Source organism: Hydra vulgaris, chromosome 11 (genome assembly GCF_038396675.1).
Source record: "Hydra vulgaris chromosome 11, alternate assembly HydraT2T_AEP".
Lineage (NCBI taxonomy): Eukaryota > Metazoa > Cnidaria > Hydrozoa > Anthoathecata > Hydridae > Hydra > Hydra vulgaris.
In genome coordinates, this window is record NC_088930.1 from 20,443,064 (window position 1) to 20,451,819 (window position 8,756).

The following is an 8,756-nucleotide window of genomic DNA, read 5'->3' on the forward strand; positions in this document are numbered from 1 at the left end:
ACGTAAATATTTATCAAAAAGTAAAGTATGAAGTAATTTTAAACGTTTTATGTAAATTTACATTTCCGCATAAGTAATTATATTTATTTGAAACGACTTTTAATTTATAAAGTAAGTTTTTTTTACTTTCAAACGTAAGTTACGTAAAGGAAGATTACATCAAAAAGTAATTTACTTATACATGTAAAAGTATGTTACATGAAAAAGCTGTTTACTTTTACATTTAAAAGTTAATTACTTTTGAAAATTACATTACGTAACATAAAAGCTCCTCAAACTGTAATTTGCATTTACCTATAAAAGTAACGAATTAAAATAAATTATATATAAACAAAAACTTGCATATGGAAATAAATTACATAAATATGCTACCAAATGTAAATTAAATATACAAATTAAAATAATATACTTTATGTAGGAATTTTTTTTTAAAAAGTAATAACAAATCTTTATTAAAAATAAATTATATAAAATAAAACTTAAATTGCATAAGCTTACATCTTAAATAATTTATAAAGTAAATTAAAATTAATTTATATAAGGTAAGTAAATAAATTTACTTATATTTTACAATAACTTTGATAGCATCTTGTACAAAAGTAATGCAAAAGAGTAAAACTTTAAGTCACTATCATTTAACTTGCCGCAACATTTTATTTGCGCGGTTTTAGGTATTTCTTCCCTGTAAAGTTTGAAAATATCAACAATAGGTTTCTGCCCACGAATTAAACCCTCTCTAATTCTGGTCCAAGATAGTTTTGGCTTTAATAACCATTCTCTGAATCAAACCGTCTCAAAAATATTCACTGTCAGGCCATCCATTCGAAAGGATTGGAATTTAGACAAAGCTGAAACAAGGCAGTTAGTAGAAGGTGCATATACCAATCGGATACTTATATATGGGCATGGAAAATTTAGATCTTTTTAACTAAATATCTTTATCTGCGTGTAGTATCAGTGGCCTAGCTACCGCAAGGCCAGTAGTAGCAAAACTTACGGTCCCACAGCTAACTGAACCTAGAGCCGCAAGGTTTAGGAGCCCTAAGATAAATTTAAAGAGCTTTTTTTCTGTTTTGTTTTTAAAAAAGTTATTGTTCCAGAGAAACAGATATTGGACACCCTGACCACGTATGTCAACTGACCAAAAATACTTTGCTACGCCACTGTGTAATACACGTATAACCCGAGCTGTAGCTAAGCAATGATTTATACGTAAATTGAAAAAAAAAAACTTGTGGTGATTGGAAAAAATCCTAAAACATTTACCATCCCTACCCCAAATGTGAGGGCAACAAATTAGTAACTTTTATTTTTTATTTATTACACCAAATTTAAGCTGACAGGTTTTAAAATTCAAAATTCAAAGGTTATGATTATATGAAGTTTACACCCAAACCGAATAAAGTGGTTGTTTCAACATTATTCTAACCATTCTAATGTAATATAAGCAAGAACATACTTAAGTTTGGGCCTTAAGTATGTTTTAATTACCAAAAGTATATTTATTAACCAAAATCATTGGTTTTTCATAACTATAATAATATTCCATCCCAAAATTTATGCAAGTAGACATCATTATATTATTGGTTACCATAAAGGTTTTTAACAACACATTAAAAGACCTCATTTGTACGTAACTATTAATAATACTATTTGTTAAAGATGCTGTTGATTAAGTAATTCCAATCGGTTTGGTGATAAAAGGAATCGCCGCATTTTCAAATTATGGAACCTTTTTGCATTGCTTTTGACGTGGTATAATACCACGCAATACTTGTATTTAAATCAATCTGAAATTAATTCTTGTATTTTGTTTAATTTATATTTTCATGGATAATATTTTTAAAATAATTTTTTTATGTGAAAAAAATAAAATTGTCTAAAATTTCTGTTATTTCTGCAATATTTCTTCAGTTTTAGTATGTTTTTTTAAAAAAAGATTTCTCTTTTTTTAAAATAACATACAAAAACACGAGAATTTCGTATTTCAGCTACATATATATTAAGTTTTAGATATATTCCCAAAAAATACTAAACTATAATTGTCTGCTAAAATAAATTTGTTAAAACACAAACTTCAGAAAAATACATGATCATCAATTTTTAATGACAAGTTTTTAATGACTCTATTATTTAGGGATATTTAGGGGCTTGGCAATAAGACTATTTTTGTCTTCTTCTTGCCCTGCCGTTCGTATATTTTACAAAAGAAAAGTAATAAAACGTAACGGCAAATTTAAAAAAATACAAAATAAAAATTAAAAATCAACCACTGCATTAAAGAATGTCTATACCTAATAAAACAAAAAATCAATGACGAAATCAAATTTGAAAAAAAATTAATTTGTTAATTATCAAATTAATAATAATAAGAAGAATAATTTGAATAATATTATAATATTGTTTGAATAACACAATATTATAATATTGTTTAAAAAATACAAATGATCTTGTCGACTAAAGTCATTTATAAAAACTTAATTTTCTTCGTTATTCTTCGACAAATTTTAAGTCCGCGTCATTTGTTTAAATTTACTTTCGCTTCGAACTTTTGAATGAGGAACAGAATTTGATTGTCAGCAGAACTTTTAGCATAAATAAAGATTATATTTTAAATGCCCTTAGTTATTGGGGAGGTTACTCAAAATTTATATGGTCATAATTTTTAACACTAAGAGGTTATTGCATGACATAAGAGAGTTGTTAATGACCTTAAATTTAGTTTAAAATGTTAAAAAAAATGAATATATAAATGTTATTAACTTGTCGCTCTCACGCTAATGGCATGAAATGATGGTAAAAAATTTAGGGGCTTATTGTTAACAGACTCCGATTATCGCAATACTTTTGAAAAGCTTTACATAAACATGAATATATAATTGTTTGGAGTGTTATTACATTCTCAAAAAAGTGTTATTAGAGTTATTGGAGTGTTATTACATTCTCCATGTTATTACATTCTCAAAAAAGTTAAATTCTCAAACAAAAACAAAAAGCTTGCTACGGGCCTGGCTTTAAATATGTGATTGGAATCTGGTTGCTAAGATACTGTGATTTGCATTTTTGTTAATATTTTTACTTTTAATTTTGGAAAATTTAATTTTTTAATTTTTGAAAATTTAAAGTAAAAAGAGTAACAAAAATTTACTGAAAAAAAAAGTACTTGATGTTATTTCATCTATACGATAAAATAACAACAAGACACTTTTCTTCACAACCGACCATAAAAATTTAAATTTGAAAGTGTGTTTTTACTAAATTCGCTTTATTAAATAAATTAAAATAAGCGGTTGTTGTGGTTATGAAAATGTATACATTTTTTTAAGTTTGTTACTTTCACTTTTACATTTTTAACTATAATTCTTTTTTTTAAACTAACCTCGATGTTGTTTACATTAGTTATTTAAAAGTTTTTTTTAAAAGACTGTCTGGTTTATTGTTCTTGATTTGCAAATGGCTCTGTATATTGCAATTTTATTCTAAGTTTTGTATTTTGGCTTCTTTTATTCAGCGTGTTTGTTTTTAAAAACCAATCTAACCAAAATGAAAGTTATTACTGGAAATGACTAACTAGAATAATTGTTAGATAATAGAATAATAAAGGAATATTTGTTCTGGAATAGACTAATTGAAATTAGTTTATTTCAGACAACAGTTTTATGAATAGCTATTAATAAATAAACAAAACAAACAACAACTAACTTTCATTTCTGTCGAAGTAGTTGTTACGACCCCATGCTGTTATATATGCATTTGAGTTAGCCCATTTGTACATTTAGCATTTCATTTGGCAAGTTTTGAAGCATAGTTGGCAAATGTCAAATATCGAGGATCATTTTTTTTGTGTGTGTGTGCATGTCTCTAATAAGCAAAAAACATTTACAATCTTTCTTCCCCCCCCCCCTTACCTCCGATCAGAGACCTCTCGGGACAAAAAAACGAAAAGCAGCAGCATAGCTAAAAGTATGCCCGGCTCCTTAACGGTAAACTTTTATCAGGGCAACTAACCTATTCCTCCCGACAATAAAATTAATACTATAACAACTAGATAAAAAAAACGCCTTTTCAAAGCTTTTTTGCAATAAATCTTTCTTTCTAAAATATCATAAACCCAAACTTTAAAGAAAAAATGAAATATTAAAGAAACAAATTAGGGTACGACCCCCCTTACCCAGGAAACAAATTTAGCATGCATGTTCATCGGGACTTTACAAATCCTCTCAAGATAAAGTAAAATCAAAGTTTAAAAGATAAAGTAAAAGTAAAAAAAAAAAGAAAGAGATTTAAAAAAGTGGAGTTCTTCAGTTGGCTCTGAAAACAACTTAAAAATGTACTTTTAAACATCTTGTGAAGTCAAACTAACGTTTGAAAAAAAATTACAAGCTTATTCTAAAGGACTATTTTGATTGAATAAGATTTTATTTATCGAATCATCTTTGTGCGGGTTGGACACCAACGCAACATAAAGGAGGTTATTAGGGTGCCCACAACCTATAGTAGAAGATTGATTAGCTTTCTTTACCATCTTTTTTCAAATAGATTATATATGATAAAACGCATAAAAATATTATATCTGATAAACACTCCTTTAATCATACAAATTATATCAGATAGCAGTCGATGTCCTTGCGGATACCAAAAATGTTTGTTGCGTCATATTACCATAACAAAATACTTGATTGAAAAGGCAAACACAAACAAAAAAATCTGGAGAAATAGCGCGCTCTAGCAAACAGTGACATAGTGAAGGTTTACACATACATAAATTACAGCTTAGAAGTTATAGCTTAGAAATTATGCTCTCTTCTACTCTTCCCTCCCCCCCCCCCTCCACCTCCTCCCTCCCCGACAAAGTTTTATTTTGGCCACTAACCTATTTCATAATAAAGATTTTCAAACTCTTAAATATTATAACTTGTACATATAAGCTATGTTTGAACATAATTTTATAAATATTCGGTATTTTTTTTTTTTTTTTTGACTTTTTAAGAACTTTTCTATAGCCAGCTACTTTTACTTCTTTTTCTTTTTCTGGAAAGTAATTACTACGTTAGGTTAGGAATATTTCTATAATTTTTTTGTAGGCAGAGTTAATGTGTCCGAAGTTACATTCGTGATATATTTATGACCGATTTTATGCCGCAATAGATTTTTTAAATTTTTTTTGAAGATTAATTATTTCTACTTCTTTTGAAGATTTTTTATTTTCTTGTTGTTAATTTTTTAGCCTTTGCTTAGAAGGGGTCAGATATGTCTGTTGTTATTATTCCTTATTTCGAAAATCAACTGAGTTTGTCAATATGATGTTTGAACTGTTAATATTATGTCAATTGCTGCAATTAATTGCTGCTAAATAAACACTCCTCACAAAAATTTAAAGACTCTATAGTGGCAGAAATGAAGTCAGCAGAAGTAACATCGGTGGGTTTGTTTAAAGTAATAGAAAAATGTAATTCCGCATCGTATCATCAATAAACGTTGTTTGCTTAAGTTACTTGCATGTTTATTATAATTCAAATGATTTATGTTTATGTCATCAATATGCAATCAAAATAGTTTTTTCTTTTCAACGTTATTTTATATTATTTATCTTTTTTTTTTCGCTCTATTTGTTATAAAATCCTTTACATGTAAAAACCGTAGACCAATAAATTCAAATTCTAGATAAAAAAATTAGAACACAAACAAAGGTGTCAGATAGAAGATCTTATCGCCAGTTTTTTTAAATAACAACGTGTATTACAATCAAAACCGGCGCGAAGGGTGAGTGTGTGTGTGTGCGGGAAGAGGGGGGAAGGGGGGAAAGAGAGGGAGGGAAAGGGTTAGTTGGCAAATTTAGACAGGCGGTCTAAATTTGATCAATCAAGAAAAATTTAACCCAGTCAGTCGGCAAAAATTAAAAAACAAGGACATTTTTTTTTATTGGCAAAAACTGTAATGGAAGCATCCCCCCCCCAAAAAAAAAACGCCCACGTGATATACTCGCGCCAGCCCTGATTACCATACCAGGAAGAAATAATACTCAAAATATAAATATTATTATTGTATCATAAAATTTCATTATAAATTGTATAACTACGTTATCAAAAGTATTCAAAAATATTTTGAAAGGCAAAGTAATCAAGAAATCAAAATTTGGTAAAACAACCCAGAGATATGGTGCACCATATGAAATTACAACTGATTGATTCTTGTTTTACAAAATGATTCTTTTGCAAAATTATTATTTTTTATGATCTATTTGTTTATGGGTTTCAAAATAAATAAACCTTTAAAAGCTAAAGGGGTTAAATCGTTTTTCCACATATAAATGGAAAATAAAACATTAAATACATTTAATTTGTATACATCGAGCATTCTCGTTTCCATAAAAAATGTTGTAAGAATCAATTATGTGAGAATCGATCTACAAAGTTAAATAGACACATTGCGTGTTTCTGACTGCAGTAAAGACTTATCTTTTGCTTGTGCTACCCCAGGCAGTAATTGCATAATTTATATAACTGTAAACAAATAATAAATAAAGGTGTGTTAAAATTTTTTATTTAAAACATATTCTGGCATTGTGTAAGATTAAAATACTTTTAGACACTTTAGTGCAAATGAAAACAATATGTTGTTTCCGTTGGATGTTTTCATGAAAAAAAATATCAAAAAATTTTGTTTCAAAATCTCTCTTTGTTTGAACTTGATCAATAAAAAATTGTGGCATACTTTTGCGTACGGAATGTCTTTTGGAGAAGGGAAAAAATAGAATCCATTTTGCTTTGTTTATGTTTAGGGTTATTTTATTAAATGTGAAACAATTTGATACATTTTGCTATTCATCGTTCATAGTCGAATAGAATTGGGAAGTATTATTATTTAGGTATCATCTGCAAACATGATGCCTAAAAAGATTTGATGCTTTATAAAAGTCATTTAAACAAATCAAGAAAAAATTGGCCCCAGAATAGATCCTTGCGAAACACCACAGGATATTTCTAACAAATTTTTTGGTATATTTAATCAAAATAGACAAAATATTTAAGTTTAAGGAGCAAAATAATGCGATCTACAGTATCAAACGCTTTAATTTTCTTAACGGTTGTAACCGCTAGGTTTAAATAACTAAATAACTGTATAAAGGTAGTGATTTGTTAACGGTTATACCCGATAGGTCGTGCATTAGATGTGGATGTGTGATAAATGATCTACTTTTTTTTGTTAAACATTTTTGCTTGTTAGATCTAAGCTAGATCACATTTTTTCTTGTCTTGATAAGAAGCCAACATTCTCTGGTTCCTTAGAGGGGCTATTTGAGCTTGAAAAAGGTCTCACTTCGGCAACAGCATGGGACTCTCAGTGGTTGGTGAATTTTAACTAAGATAAAACTCAATTTCCTCAGCTAATTGTTATTGCAATAATATAAATCTTCCTATAATTTTGAACGGTAATGTACTCGATGAGTAATCTACACTTCGTCCTCTAGGATTAATTCTTACTTTCTATCTTACTTGGAAACTATATATCAAATCCATTTGAAAATTAACATCAGCTAATGTTGCATCTCTTTATCATGCTCGCCACTTTCTCATTACGAATTCTATTCTTTATCTCTATAAATCTCAAATTCGACCTTGCATGGAATAGTGTTGCCATATCTGGAGCGAATCTTGGAATGATGCCCTTTATCTTTAAGACAAGGTACAAAAACGAATCGTAAACATTGTTAGACCTTCACTTGCAGCCAACCTTCAATCATTGTCACATCATCGTAATTTTGCTTTTCTTTCTTTTTCCTATAAATGCTATAATGGGCGCTGTTATAAAGAGCTCTTGTGCCGTCTACTAAATTGTGGTGTTACTCTTCAATCAACTAAATCTCATTCTTTTACTATGACTGTTCCTAAGTGCTCAAAAAATTCTATTTCATCTCGTTTTTTGCTCAAACATCAGTTCTTTAGAACTCGCTTCCTTCATCTTGCTTACCTGATTTATATAATTTACAATCTTCCAAGTCATATGTTAATCGTTATCTTGCTTTATAAACTTCATCTTTTCTCTTTCAGTAACTTCCAACTTTAATAGTGTTTGCTTGCACCCTTGTTAAATGCGAAGATGCTTCAAAAAAAAAAAAAAGATCATTTAAGTTATTTTTTTAAAAACCAAAGTGATTTTTGTGTAATAGATTATTGTTATGGAAATAATTGTTCATTCTATTGCACATATCTGTTTCATATAGTTGGAAAATTTTACACCACCTTTATCAGATTGTCTATAACAACTGGATTTTCTATAACAAAGTTTTGTGCAGCATTGTTAATTAATTTAACTCTGAAGTCCTCACAATTGGTATCAGATACAATTTACCCAATCGGAGTTTCTAAATTCAACTCTCATATCAATTTCAGATATAAAAATCTAGAAAAATTTTCATTTCTATAAATAAAGATAAAAAAAAATGCCTCCAGTTTCAAAATAGCTGTTAGGTTGCAAATGTTTATACAAATAAGATGCTTTATCTCTTAAAGGGCTGTAATTTATGAAGTACCAGTGTTTAATTTAATCAATGCTTTGTTTTGGCATACTACTTGTTTTAGTTTGATTATTTGAAGAGAAAGAAAGGTTTTTAAGGATAACTAATAAAAAAGCTCTACCCAAGCTTAACGCAAAAAAAAAATTAACTGTCCTTTTTTAGCAAATTTGTAAACAAAAAAATTGTTGAAGACAAAACTACTTTAAATAATAAATTGACTTTATTTTTAATATTAAAA

General features: G+C 28.4%; 1 protein-coding gene across 1 annotated transcript in view; it reads left to right on the top strand.

The window, feature by feature from the left end:
• The window catches only part of LOC136087508 (uncharacterized), an 86,478-nt gene that overhangs the window by 63,163 nt on the left and 14,559 nt on the right, over positions 1 to 8,756 (top strand). The window lies entirely within an intron of this gene.